General features: G+C 41.5%; 1 protein-coding gene and 1 pseudogene across 3 annotated transcripts in view; both read left to right on the top strand.

Moving 5' to 3' along the window:
- The window catches only part of COL8A2 (collagen type VIII alpha 2 chain), a 226,353-nt gene that overhangs the window by 142,362 nt on the left and 68,491 nt on the right, over positions 1–15,500 (top strand). The window lies entirely within an intron of this gene.
- Positions 2,844–2,951, top strand: LOC143986322 (U2 spliceosomal RNA; annotated as a pseudogene).

The following is a 15,500-nucleotide window of genomic DNA, read 5'->3' as shown; positions in this document are numbered from 1 at the left end:
CACGTCAATCTCGCCGCCAAAGGCGGCGACATTCACTTCCTTCACTAGTCCCGGCTACCTGGAGCCACCCTCAAAATGAACGGACGTTCCTCCGTGTGGGGGCAAGTCCGTTCATTTCAAAAGTACGGCAGATGGTCCGCCGGAAAAGTCCCGCGTGTGGGCAGGTCCGCTCGTTCGGACAGTCCGGAGGACTTTACGCCGGTTTGTCCGCCAGACTAAGTCCGCCGGATAGTCTGATCGTGTGTACGCGGCATTAGCTGTTCATTAGATGTACTGATAATATTACTGTTTAAAGTTTGCATTGTTTAGGATAATGTGATTAAGCTCTTATCTGATTGTGGTGTATATTCGGTGTGAATTTACAATAAAGACAGTTTCAGTTTGCACCTAAGCTAGTGTCATCTAGTTCTTGGTTGCAATGCTCAGCTATGATACATGATTCCTGGTTCCAGAGTGGAGGAAGCTGCATCTTGGGAAATTACATCCTATAACCACTTTTAACCACTACAATACAGGGCACTTTCACCCCCTTCCTTCCCAGCCCAATTTTCAGCTTTCAGCGCTCTAGCGCTTTCAGTGACAATTGCGCGGTCATGCTACACTGTACCCAAATGAAATTGTTATCATTTTGTTCGCACAAATAGAGCTTTATTTTGGTGTTATTTATTCACGACTCCGTTTTTTTTTTTTTTGCGATATAAGCGCAAAAAAAGCGGAAATTTGGAAAAAAAACAATATTTTCTTTTTTCTATTTGAAAAGAAATCCAATAAAATCAAATTTTGTCATAAATTTAAGCCAAAATGTATTCTGCTACATGTTTTTGGTAAAAAAAATTCCGTTAAGTGTATAATAATTGGTTTGTGTGATCACGGACATATGTACGCAAATGATCATGTACATATGTGTGCAGGTGATCACGTACATATGTGTGCAGATAATCATTGGGACATGTGATTTTAGTGGGACATATGTGGGGGACATGTTTTATTATTAGGGACCTGTGTTTTTATTATTTGGGGACATGTATGTTTTGGGGACATGTGTGTTTTGGGGACATATGTGGGGACTGTGTTTGTACTTTGTGGTGTGTTGTGTGTTTACACTACACTGATGATCAGTGAGTAAAAAGCTGTAAAAAGCACCCCATACTCACTGATCATCAGCCGGCTGCAGCGTTCTGCTCTCCTCTCCTCAGCGGTGACTTCCGTGTGAGGAGAGGAGAGCCGATTGCCTAGCAACCGGCTGTTTGTTTACATCACATGACGGCCGTGATTGGACACGGCCGTCATGTGATCAGGAGGGCCAATCACAGAGCCCTCCTGCCGATCTGAGATGTGCCGTGTCCGGGTGACACGAGCACATCGGGATCGCGCCGCTGCGCGGGCACGCGCGCGCGCGATCCCGCTACTCCTGAATGACGTTCCCGAACGTCCTATCAGGAGTAGACGGCTCCCACCCGGCCGTATATATGCATTGGCCGTGTGGGAAGTGGTTAATATCGTTTTACATGTTGTTATTAAACGTCTGACTTTTTAAACTATTATAATAGCCAAGGCTGTTTTTCTCAGAGAATAGGTGCAAGAACTGCCTACTTTCAAGTCACCCCTTGTTTCTGCCCTCTGCCCACCTCCGAGCACCATCCCTTTTTTCCACCCTCAACCCATTTCCCAGTACCTAGAGAATACAGAACCAAGTATAATTTTGTGGTGCTAAGTAATTTGTATGGCATTTGTTAAAGATAACCAGAAAAACAGTAAAATTGATCCTGAGTAGCTAGCAATAATAGACCTACCTAGCAACAATGGACCCCCCAGCAACAATATCAACAATAGACTCCCAGCATCAATAGATCCATCTCAGCAAAAATAGACTCTCAACAGCTGGCAACAATTGATCCACTCCAGCAATAAAAGACTTTTAACAACTAGCATGAATAGACCCTCCGGCAGCTAGCAACAATAGACCCCTCCCTCAAAAGTAGATCCCTCACAGCAATGATGGACTCTCCAGCAACATAAGACCCACCTCCAGCAACAACAGAGCCCCCTCTAGCAACTATAGATACCCCAGCAGTCAGCATCAAAAGACCCTCCAGAACCCCTTGCCTTTTCTTAAATTCAGTATTGGGGGTTCTGGAACGGCATTCCACCGAATTCCCGCTAAAAAAATGCCCTGATTATTTCTAGGCTGGGTACTTAAAGCATCTGCTTTTCCAGTTCATTATAGTATATTTTAAATGCAACTAGGATAAATACGTGATTTTTAACTTATTTTGGCCTATTGTAATCACCTGCACAAAAGCACTGAGGCTGGGGGAGGAAGGAGAAGTTCTTAAGGTGGACCAGGTATCCTACATGTACAGTTGTGCTCCAATGTTTGCATACCCTGGCAGAAATTGTGAAATTTTGACATTTATATTGAAAATATGACTAATCATGCCAAAAAAAGTATTTTATTCAAGGATAGTGATCACATGAAGCCATTTATTATCACATAGTTTTTTGGCTCCTTTTAATATAAATCATATTGATAATAGAAATCACCAACAAAAGGCCCTGATCAAAAGTTTATATACCCTGGAATGTTTGGCCTTGGCACAGACACAGAAAGTGGCACACACAGATTAAAATGGCAATTAAAGGATAATTTCCCACAATTGTGGCTTTTTTAATAACAATTAGTGTCTGTCTATAAATAGTCAATGAGTTTATTAGCTCTCACATGGATGCACTAAGCAGACTAGATACTAGGCCATGGGGAGCAGAAACGAACAGCCAAAAGACATGCGTAACAAGGTAATGAAACGTTACAAAGATGCATTAAGGATGTGTATCTTTATGCTCTAGCTTCTCTGCCTTTTGGCTAAGATCAAGTGTAGTATCTGTTCTTATCAGTTACCAAAGGAGGCGCTGTTCCATCCCTAATAGAGAGGGTTTGGTCAGCACTCTCCGATGGCGCAATTAGCATCCGGAATGACGGTTTCGGTAGGGGCCACGTCATGCTGCCCGACAGAAAACTGGGGGCCGATGGTTGTGTCTGAGCCGTCTGAAAGGATGCTCCTGGTGAGGATGGGTGCTGCCACTGGTCTGACCCAGAGGGTCGAGTACCTGGCCTGGATTGGGGTGGTTCTAGCCCTGGACAGTTTTCGGGAGGGAATACCGGCTGCTCCCTACGTGGGGGGGGGGGAGCGGTTAGTACTTCCCGAATGTAATTAGGAAGGAGTGATGGGAGCAACAGTGGAGCCTGATGGTAAAGGGCTCTCACCAAGCTTCCTGAACTTCATGCCTTCCTGTCTAGGGTGGGGACTGCTGTGGTCCGGACCGTGGGCCAGGGCGGTCTTGAAAGCCTATGGAGTATGTGCCCCTGGAGTGGCAGTCCAGGGGTGCCTAAGAATCACTGTGAGTGAGGGTCACTTTGATTTTGGGCACCAAGGTCACTGCACCATAACACGCTTTTTTAGCACCTGCCTCTTGGGCCGGGCCTTTTGGCTGGGACCAGAGGAATTTTTTATTCCTGGCCGGAGGGCCTTGTTATTGTCTCACACAATGACCACCTTTTCACTCATCTCTCCACTATCCCTTCCCCACTTTTTATTTATTTTCAGTGTGTGCTTGTCACATCTTGTTTTGTCACTTTGCACGTTTGCTGTGATGAGTAGGGTCACAGGTCCCAGGGCCTGTCCTGAAAGTCTGGGGAGGGGGTGGACATGGCCTTCTGGCTTAGTTCGCCCTCTTCCTTAGGGTTGGGGTCTCCCTTTGGGGGAGCCTCACCTAGTATTTGGGTGGGTCTGTCTTGGCAGACCTTCCAAAGAACAGGGTGTGACTGGTTTCGGCCAGGAAGACCAAGTTTTAAGTGTCCTTGTCCCTGTCAGGAGCCTAATGCCCCGGGGGATTCAGGACAAGGCCCTCTGATTTTAGAGGGCTTGTGTACCCCTCTGCACTTTTTTGTGTCACTCTTTATGTGTGTGCAAATTTTTTATGCATCGGGTGAAGTTTTTGAGTGTGTTTTGCACGCCACAGGCTTTCAATAAAAGTTTTAACCCAGGAGGATTTCACCACAGTTAATCTAGTTGCAATTTTAATTGCTGATTCTGACAGCAGAGGACCCAAGTGCCTTCTCCAGGAGAATCATTATTTGATCTGCCTGCAGCTTTAGTGGCCTCTGAACCTTCAGTTGTGGAATGGTGAAGTCAGTTCAGATGTGGTGAAGTCTCATAAATCCTTGCTGTATAGTCTAGGGTCTCTCTTTTTTTTTTATTTGGTAATTCTTATTAAACATATTTTTCAGTTTACAACAAAACCTAGACAAAGAAAGCACTTCCACAAAACACGTGGAAACACAAGAAATACAAAGTAAAAGGAAAATATTAGGTTCAAGTAGATCATGTGACTTGAACATCATGTCATAACCTTTACAGTGCCTTGCGAAAGTATTCGGCCCCCCTTGAACTTTTAAACCTTTTGCCACATTTCAGGCTTCAAACATAAAGATATACAATTTTAATTTTTTGTGAAGAATCACCAACAAGTGGGACACAATTGTGAAGTGGAACGAAATCTATTGGATATTTTAAACTTTTTTAGCAAATAAAAAACTGAAAAGTGGTGCGTGTAAAATTATTCGGCCCCTTTACTTTCAGTGCAGCAAACTCACTCCAGAAGTTCAGTGAGGATCTCTGAATGATCCAATGTTGTCCTAAATGACTGATGGTGATAAATAGAATCCACCTGTGTGTAATCAAGTCTCTGTATAAATGCACCTGCACAGTGATAGTCTCAGGGTTCTGTTGAAAGCGCAGAGAGCATCATGAAGACCAAGGAACACACCAGGCAGGTCCGTAATACTGTTGTGGAGAAGTTTAAAGCCGGATTTGGATACAAAAAGATTTCCCAAGCTTTAAACATCCCAAGGAGCACTGTGCAAGCAATCATTTTGGAATGGAAGGAGTATCAGACCACTGCAAATCTACCAAGACCTGGCCGTCCCTCTAAACTTTCAGCTCAGACAAGGAGAAGACTGATCAGAGATGCAGCCAAGAGGCCCATGATCACTCTGGATGAACTGCAGAGAACTACAGCTGAGGTGGGAGAGTCTGTCCATAGGACAACAATCAGTCGTACACTGCACAAATCTGGCCTTTATGGAAGAGTGGCAAGAAGAAAGCCATTTCTCAAAGATATCCATAAAAAGTCTCGTCTAAAGTTTGCCACAAGCCACCTGGGAGACACACCAAACATGTGGAAGAAGGTGCTCTGGTCAGATGAAACCAAAATCGAACTTTTTGCCCACAATGCAAAACGATATGTTTGGCGTAAAAGCAACACAGCTCATCACCCTCAACACACCATCCCCACTGTCAAACGTGGTGGTGGCAGCATCATGGTTTGGGCCTGCTTTTCTTCAGCAGGGACAGGGAAGATGGTTAAAATTGAGGGGAAGATGGATGCAGCCAAATACAGGACCATTCTGGATGAAAACCTGTTGGAGTCTGCAAAAGACCTGAAACTGGGACGGAGATTTATCTTCCAACAAGACAATGATCCCAAACATACAGCAAAATCTACAAAGGAATGGTTCACAAATAAACGTATCCAGGTGTTAGAATGGCCAAGTCAAAGTCCAGACCTGAATCCAATCGAGAATCTGTGGAAAGAGCTGAAAACTGCTGTTCACAAACGCTCTCCATCCAACCTCACTGAACTCAAGCTGTTTTGCAAGGAAAAATGGGCAAGAATTTCAGTCTCTCGATGTGCAAAACTGATAGAGACATACCCCAAGCGACTTTCAGCTGTAATCGCAGCAAAAGGTGGCTCTACAAAGTATTAACGCAAGGGGGCCGAATAATTTTGCACGCCCCACTTTTCATTTTTTTATTAGTTAAAAAAGTTTCAAAAATCTAATAGATTTTGTTCCACTTCACAATTGTGTCCCACTTGTTGGTGATTCTTCACAAAAAATAAAAAGTTTATATCTTTATGTTTGAAGCCTGAAATGTGGCAAAAGGTTGAAAAGTTCAAGGGGGCCGAATACTTTCGCAAGGCACTGTATATAAGACCTTCCAATACAGCGATGAGTATGCAGCAACGAGCCTTACATTTCTTACCAACAAATAACCAACAAATATTCAAGACAATAGGGTATACATAATATTGATATCATACTAGAACACAATATATAATCAGCTACCTCAAACCATTGGCAATTAGTTCCTCTAGCTTCCCAGGTCATCTCTCGCTGACAGGGTAGAATGTGTAGACAAGCTGGAGTCTAGCCATTGGGACCAAACTTATTGGGCATTTTCTGTGCTTATACATCAATTCCTCCCTTCGTAAATTGAGATTAACAGCCTCTGTCCATTGAGTACATGTTGGTTGGGCAGACGATATCCATTTCTGCAGTATGAGTTTACAGGCTATATTCATAGACTGCATCCACATTACATGTATATCAGATAGAAGAACATCCTCCGGTACAACCCCTAGTAAAGCTATCTTTGGATCTGATGTTACATGTGTTGAGCATAAAGTATTTAAAGTAGTAAATATGTACTCCAATAGCGGTGCAATTTGGGGCAGCGCCATAGCATGTGTAAAAGGGTGACCGTGGCTGTTGGACATCTTGGACAGTTTAGTAAATTGCCTTCCTCCAGGAATGCAGCTTATGGGGAGTATAATGAGCCCTATGGATAATAAATAATTGGGTCAAGTGCTGTGAGGAAGCAGTCTAGGGCAGGGGTCGGCAACTTTGGCCCTCCAACTGTGGTGAAACTACAATTCCCATGAGACATTGCAAGACCCAGACATTCACAGGGACTGCTTATAGACATTCCAAAGGTCGCTGAATCATGTGTTCCTTAAAGTGATATTAAAAGCAATAAAAAAAAAAAAACAATAACAAAGATGTCATACTTATCTTATCTTACGATCTTCTCGGGTCCCCCGCTGGTGTTCCAGGCCCCTCCCTCTTGTCCCCAGAGCAAGCATATAAAAAAAATGAGTCTTTAGAAAAACTTTAATGAAAAAGAAACCAAAATTTGCATTCTTGTATTCACCTTAAAATCCTTGTTTTGGAAGCTTTAGGCCGCGTACACACGGGCAGACTGTATGGCCTACTTAGTCCGTCGAAACACATTTCAGCGGACAGTCCGCTCGTGTGTGGGCTTCAGCTGACTTTTTCAGCGTGCAGTCTGGCGTACTAAGTATTTCAGATTTTTCGAAATACTGTCCATCATACTTTGGTTTCAGCGGACAATCCACTCGTCAGTAGGCTAGTTCGACGGACTAAGAATGGCGCATGCTCAGAAAGGATTTACACGGCAAAAGGTTGCATTGCTGTGTATTGGACTTCCTATTTCTAGTCTCGTCGTACGTGCTGTACACGTCATCGCGCAAGCTTTCGACGGACTGTTTGTGCATCCGTGTGAGGTCAAGTCCGTTCATTCGAAAGTAGGACGGACTGTCCGTCGGATTGTATGACGGACTAAGTAGGCCATACAGTCCGCCCGTGTGTACGCGGCTTAACTCTCGGCTCTGCTTTGTTACAAAACTGAGACATGATTGGAATGGTCATAACCCATTGTCTCTGGAACACTTGTCCCTCAATGAACTTCAAAGAAAAAGCATGCAAAAGTCCGATTATCCTTAACATGAGCTTATTATTGTAATTTCTAAATAGTATATTGCCACATTTTATGTATAGGAAATCTATTCTTTCTCTAATTATCAACTGACAAGATCCTTATAGACAGTTTTTACCCTTCATTTACCACCAGTATTTCTGCAGTTGTATTCTTATCAGATACATTGTTTCTCTTCAGATTCGTATTTTGCCTCTTCCCAAATTTGTATCTTAATCTCTTATGTCTAATCACACCTCCTTTTTTTCAACCTTTCACCATTTTCACCCCCCCCCCCCCCATCCCCCCATCCCCCCATCCCTCCATTTTATTTGATTTCCATTCAGCAGTCTTTAAAATAAAAGGAATTCCATTTATCCTTAATATGGTATTTGGCTTTCTCCACCCATGAGGTCACCATTTCTACTTCTGCAAACATTCTGTTGAACCCTCTTTTCTTTTCTTATTTCTTAATATAAAATGTCCTTTTTTTTCTCATATGCTTCCAGTAATTCTCTCTTCCCATTATCTCTTCTTGTTGCACTGTATTCCTCTATATAAGTTATTAATATCTTTTTTACAGATATTGTTATATAGCTTTTCTAGTTTCTTATAAAACACATACTTTTCTTCCTTATAATTTTTTTGGTGTGTATGCATATTTGTATTCCTCTGTATTGTACTGTGTTTACCCTGTAAATGTGAGTGTAGTTTGTATGCACTCATACTTTAGTAAAAAAATATTACATACTGTATGTTAATACATTAGTATTCTACCATTCTGTCTGCCTGAGAATTATTGCATTAACCACATGCTGACCAGCCGTCGCAGTTGTACTGTGACAGAATGGCTCGGCAAAACAACGTTAAGTAACGTCACTTTGCCCTGTGGTCACTAGGGATCGCACACTCGCGCCCCCTGCTTGCCCCCCCAGCAAATGCGAGTACCCAGTGATCTCGATCGCCACTGAGTCACGGAGAACCCGGAACTGTGTGTTTAAACACACAATTTCTGGTTCTCTGAGTGGAGAAGTGACAGATCGAATTGCAAAAAGTGCTCTGGTCAGGAAGAGGGTAGAATCTTCCGGGGGCTGAAGCGGTAAATTAAGACAAACATTTTGCCTAGTATTACAGCTGTATTACAGCCCCAGCTCAGAGGTTCCCCCCTTCTGTGTTTTTTTATTAATTCCTTAGTCTTAAATTATCTTTGCAAGGTAGCAGGGGTAAACTGATTTACTGAAAGCAATAACTCCCCAGTTCACAAGACTTTCTGCAGGCTGCTGTCATTTTTATTGAGGACAATACAACTTCCCCCATCCCCTCCCCTTCTCTGCACCTGGACAACCTTGCTGCCTTAATTCCAGTCTCCTATGATTTTCAGTAGACTACGTATCAAACAATCACTTGTGTACATTAGCAATAGCTGTGGCTCACCATTGGTTCTTTAGATACCCTGGCCAGAGTATATATGGCTATGGACAATCCTGCCTTGGTATCATGCTGCTTCACATTGTAGTTTTCTCTCAGCTATGATTTTCCCAGATGTTATAAGTCCTACCTAAAGCTGTCAACCCTTTTCTTTTTTTTTTTTCAATTCTGTTTTTATTTTCAATTATTATAAAGCATTACACATAGTTAAACAATCTCATACATATGAATATATATTACTTACATATATAATAATCACATTTATTATTTTATTTCCTCTTCCCTCCCTCCCTCCCTCCCTCCAAAGAAAAAAAAAAAAAAAAGAGAGGAAAAGGGGAAGAATATATATCTGATTTCTCCCCCTCCTCCACTTCTCACTCCTCTCTCCTCTGCAAGTCCCTCCCTCCCCCCTCTTCCCTCCTAATTCCTCAGTCCTTTACCAATTTCCTATGCTGACTCCAGGGAGTCCAGACCAAGAGACACCTTTCATATGTATCTAATTCTTGAGCTAAGAGTATCTCCATTCTCTCTATGTTATCCATTTCTAAAGCCCATTCGTTTATCGTAGGGGATTGGGATGATCGCCAATGCCGCGGTATCACAGTTCTTGCCGCAGTCAACCAGTATCCCAGAAGATTCTTTTTAACGTTTTTATATGTTCTTGGTAACATAGAAAGAAGGGTGACTTGTGGTGTATTTGGAATTACCTCCCCAGTGATTGTTGTATATAATTGCATAAGCTTTTCCCAAAATCTGAAAATTAGGGGGCATTCCCACCAGATGTGGAGCAATGTACCCTTGTCTCTATGGCACCGCCAACATATATCTGATTTTTCTGGGTATATACGATGGAGTGTCACTGGGCTCCAATACCATCTTGAGAGCAATTTATAATTCGTCTCTTGTGCTTTAATCGACGGTGATAAACAGTGAGTGAAACTAAATGCCTTCTCCCATTCCCCAACCGCAATCTGAGCGTTGATCTCATTAACCCATTTATTTATATATTCTGGGGGCTCCGGGTGATTTTTAATAATAAACATCTTATACAGTATTGATATAACATGCTTTGGTTTCTGATCTTGTGTCAAAAGAGTTTCAAGTTCTGTTAGATCTCTACCCAGAGACTTATTTGAATGAATTGTACACCAAAATGATCGCAACTGCCAAAACTCCAACATTTGCATAGGTGATGGTCGCTGTGTAGAGAATAGATTTAATAAAGACGGAATTGTCCCCTGGCTTAGAATATTGCTCAATCTATAATGGGATTCCCTATTCCATATAAGAAAACTTGTCCTATTTAATGCCGGTGGAAAAAAAGGGTTGCCAAATAAAGGTGTCATAGGTCCTTCATAGGAGGAAAGTTCCAATTTTATAACTGTTTTTCCCCATATATTCAGCACATGGGATGTGAGGGAGGGCATAGACTCTTTCAACTCTTGATTTAAATTGCTATCAGACAGATCTAACCATGGTAACACCTTTAAATCCAGTTGATTTAACCCTTGTTCTATTTTTACCCATTGTTTGGTTTCCGAGCAGTAAAACCAGTCCACCAGTCTAGTCAAAACAGCCGAAACATAATAATAATATAGATCAGGTGCACCCGCACCTCCTTTCGTTTTAGGTAATGATAATAATTTCTTTTGTAATCTTGGTTTTTTATGTCCCCAAATAAATTTTGTAAAAGCCGATTGCAGAGTGGAGAAAAATGATCGAGGAACACTAATTGGGATAGTTTGAAAAAAATACAGGAACCGCGGTATTATATCCATTTTCAGTATATTAATCCTCCCAAACCATGAATATTGCTTAACATCATATTTTTTTAGATCTTGTAGGGTACGTTGCAGAAGAGGAACATAGTTCATTGAATATAAATACTTTGAGTCCGGGGTGATTTTAACACCTAAATATTTTACAGCTACAGAGCAAATCCTAAACATAAAATTGGCTCTCAACCTTGCAACCTGTTCGGGTACGAGCGACACGTTGAGAATTTCTGATTTTGATACATTGACTTTAAAATTGCTCAATTTTCCAAACCGCTGGAATTCAGCTAACACAGAGGGAATTGCAATGTGTGGATTAGTGATATAAAGTAGTAAATCATCAGCAAACAAAGCCATTTTTATTTCCCTCTGTTTTATCTGTACACCAGAAATAGAGGGGTTCCGTCTAATAGCCGTCGCTAAATATTCCATTACTATAACATAAAGTAAAGGGGTTAACGGGCATCCCTGGCGGGTACCATTTTGTATATTAAAACTTGTTGTCAATGAACCATTAATTTTTATTCTGGCTGCCGGTTTAGTATAAAGTGCCATGATCTTATGCAATATATTCGACCCCAATCCTATTTGCATTAAAGAGTGTTTAAGAAAGGGCCATCCCACCCGATCAAATGCCTTTTCTGCATCAACTGAAAGAAGGCATACTGGAATTTTAGCCCTTTGTGCATAGTTCATCAACAAAAAAGTTTTGATCGTGTTATCGCGTGCTTCTCTATTCCGAACGAATCCTACCTGGTCCGTATGTATTAAGCTTGGGAGGAGTGGTTGAAGACGGAGTGCAATCAGTTTAGCATATATCTTTAAATCTATCCCAATCAATGATATAGGTCGATAACTAGAGCAAAGTGTTAAATCCTTTTCTGGTTTGGGGATCAAAGTAATATGAGATTCCAGGGTCTGTATTGGAAATTGGTTCATAGAAGAAATAGAATTAAACACTTGAAGCATAAACGGGGCTATATGCTCTTTAAACGTCTTATAGAATTTTGATGTAAACCCGTCGGGACCTGGGCTCTTATTTGTTGGAGTATTAGCAATTACTTCTAATAGTTCCTCGAGCGAAAATGGAGAATCCAAAGATTCCCTAGTAACACTATCTATTGTCGGAATAGCGTTTTCCCGCACATATTCCCCAATAATATCGTCTCCAGCTCCCTTATCCTCCAATAATGATGATGGAGTTAGATTATAGAGGCCTGAGAAATATTCCCTAAAGGTTTGTTGGAGCTCACGTGGATCCGATGTCAGTTCTCCTGATGATTTTTTTATACTTGGTATAAAAGTCTGTGATTGACGTGGGTGTAACATATCAGCCAACATTTTCCCACACTTATTCTCAAATCTATATCTTCCCACTACCCGTCTTTGTCGGTTTGAGCTCTGAGATGATTTGAATAGTTGTAGCAAAGATATCCTTGTGGAGAAAATATCGGCTGATATATCTGGAGAATGATGGGCTTTATGTCGAGTTTCCAAAGAATGAAGTTTTAATAACGTATTTTCGATAATTTTAGATTTTTCTTTTTTAAGACGAGAACCATGTTGAATAAATACCCCTCGTATTACTGCCTTTAAGGCCTCCCATTTCAAGGGTAAAGCAGTTTCATCCTGTTCATGGTCGGAGATAAAATTATCAATCGCCTCTGCAATTGCTTTATAACAGTTTTGATCTTGCATAAGTGTATCATTCAAACGCCACGACCAATTAGTACCCTGAATCTGGGGGGGTGCTATTGTTAAAAATACTGGTGAATGGTCGGACCAAATGAATGAACCGATATCTATAGACGGGTTCCATTCCAATATCTTAGGACCAGTTAAAAAAAAATCTATTCTGCTATATGTTTTATGTGCTAAAGAAAAATATGTGTAGTTACGATCTTTAGGGTTAAGGGTCCGCCAGAGATCCATCAACCTATGTTCGTATAGTTTGTTTTTAAGTGCCCTCAGACGAGCATGTGAGATATTTGATCGTTGAGCTGACGTGTCTAGTGAAGGGTCCAAAGCTAGGTTAAAATCTCCTCCCACAATAACCGTACCTTCTGCAAAGTCTGCTAAGAGGCCAAGATAACTCACAATTGTCTTAGTTTGATCATAATTTGGAATATAAAAGTTTGCAATTGTGAAGATTTTATCCCACAATCTAATTTTAAGAAACAGATATCTTCCATCTAAATCAGCTCTATATTCCAAATTCTGAACTGGTAGGTGCTTATGCAAAGCAATAGAGACCCCTCTTGATTTTGAGCTCGACATAGTGCTATGGAACCATTGCGAGTAGTGTTTACGAGAACACACTGGAATATTATCACTTCGAAAATGGGTCTCTTGAAAAAGTATAATATCTACCTTAGCTTTATATAGACTATATAGAATCTGACCTCTTTTTGATTTATTATTAAGACCTTTAATATTGTAGGTACATAATTTCAATGTCACTGGTGAGGAGAAAATCGCTGCCATAACAAATTATCAGGGGACTCAAAGAACACGAAAGAAAAAGGGGAAAAAGAAAGAGGGGAGAGAGGGAACGAGAGAAAAAAAAAAAAAAAAAAAACACACACCCCGGCGCAGCAATTACCGAGTTGTGCTCTCTAAAATTGGAGAAGCTCCTTCTCCCCGATTCCCAAGTTACCCAGGGAAACGGGGGAAACCCTTTTCTATCCGCTCTACAGTCTTTCTGCAGTCTTTGTCATGACACCATCATGGAGCTCGTTTAGAGAACCTTCCATTAGAGACCCAGAGAAATGCATATATTACTGGTCAGTGAGTCAATCTACCAGCAGCAGCCATCCATCATTTAGCTCAATGATTACAGAAAAGTAAATTGTGTTAAATTGAAGAGAACGTGTGAAAAGGAAAACAGCAACTGGAGAGTGCTTTTTCATTTTTATTTTTTTTTCAAAAGGCTATAGGCACAATTTACAAGCTGATTGGACACTGGTGCTACATTTTACTGGATAAACCATAAAAAAAAAAAAAAAAGTTCAAATGTTTCATAATTGTCAAAAGGTATTAGCATTAAAAGCAGGTGTGTGCCTCCACTTTTTAATGGTCTCGCATGGGATTAGGGTAAATTATAGACAATCTATCCTATTCTGAATTTTCATTGAGCAGCGTTGACAATTATTGGCTTGTGGCAAACGTGTTATTTGTAACTATTTTGGACATATCTAGAGGACTGTAATAGTGATTTGAGGTGATACAGATTCAAGAATGCAGTTTTCAGCTTTGATGTATAACCATTCTATTTGAAGCAATTAGGAAATATAAATTGCAGTTGAAGTGGAAATGCTAAAACTCCAAAGAAAGTAGTAGACTGATAAATAGTTTATTTGACGCCAAATAAAATAGTTTCATAGTTAGTAAGGTTGAATAAAGACACCAATCCATCCAGAGTGAGTGTCTACAATTGTCCCTGTACATTGCACACTCACATCGGTCCCTACCCTCAAGGAGCCACATTCATATACTAGGGCCAATTTTGGACAGAAGCCAGTTAACCTACCTGCATGTCTTTGGACTGTGGAAGGAAATCGGAGTACCTGGGAGGAAACCCACACAGGCACAGGGAGAACATGCAAACTCCAGGCAGGTAGTGTCGTGGTTGGGATTCGAACCAGCAACCCTTCTTACTGCTAGGTGAGAGTGCTAACCACTACACCACTGTGTCGCCCAAATGATAAAGTCTCATTGTGAAAAGCGCAGCTTATAACTATTGGGACCAGTTACGATTGTTATACCAAGTTGGAGCCCTAGATTCTTTTTTGTAAACGTATTATGTGCTATAAAATGTATTTTAACTATTATATGATGTTTTATTATTATTATTATTAATATTTTGCGTTCTTCTAGATCAGGGGTCCTCAAACTATGGCCCGCCGAGGACATTTATCCTGCCCACCCCACCAAGGGCTGGATTCTCGACAGGCAAGGCTTCGGGGCGGGCGGGGTTGTATCACAGCGGGAGACTTCTGTGTCACGGAGCTCACTGTTAAAAGTTCAGGCGTGCTGTGATAAAAGTCCCGCCCTCCTCCTAGACCAGCTCATGTGATAGAGGCAGTGTTCTGTCTATCACACGAGCTGGTCTAGGAGGAGGGCAGGACTTTTATCACAGCGCTCCCGAGCTTTTCACATTGAGCCATGACACAGCAGTAGGAGATGCCCGATGTGCACACACACTGACTGGTGAGACATTGTTTGGCACAGTAAGGCTGTGTGGGGGGCTTGCAATGATGGTGAGGGGGAGCTTGAAATGATGGTGAGGGGGGGCTTGCGATGATGGTGAGGGGGGGCTTGAAATGATGGTGGGGGAGCTTGAAATGATGGTGAGGGGGGCTTGCAATGATGGTGAGGGGGGCTTGCAATGATGGTGAGGGGGACTTGCAATGATGGTTAGTGGGCACTGATTGGGCTGCGACCTTGACCATCTCATTAGCCAAAAGCAGGCCCATAGTTCCCATTGAAATACTTGTAAGTTTGTTGATTTAACTATACTTGCCCTTCATTTTAAATATTGTATTTGTTCCCATTTTGTTTTTTCACTTCAAAATAAGATATGTGCAGTGTGCATAGAAATTTGTTCATAATTATTAATATTAATATTTTTTTTAACTATAGTACGGCCTTCTAACGGTCTGAGGGACAGTAAACTGGCCCC

Source organism: Lithobates pipiens, unplaced genomic scaffold (genome assembly GCF_037356315.1).
Source record: "Lithobates pipiens isolate NorthernLeopardFrog02 unplaced genomic scaffold, aLitPip1_a1.2 Scaffold_16, whole genome shotgun sequence".
NCBI lineage: Eukaryota > Metazoa > Chordata > Amphibia > Anura > Ranidae > Lithobates > Lithobates pipiens.
This window is presented reverse-complemented; position numbering and strand designations above follow the sequence as displayed.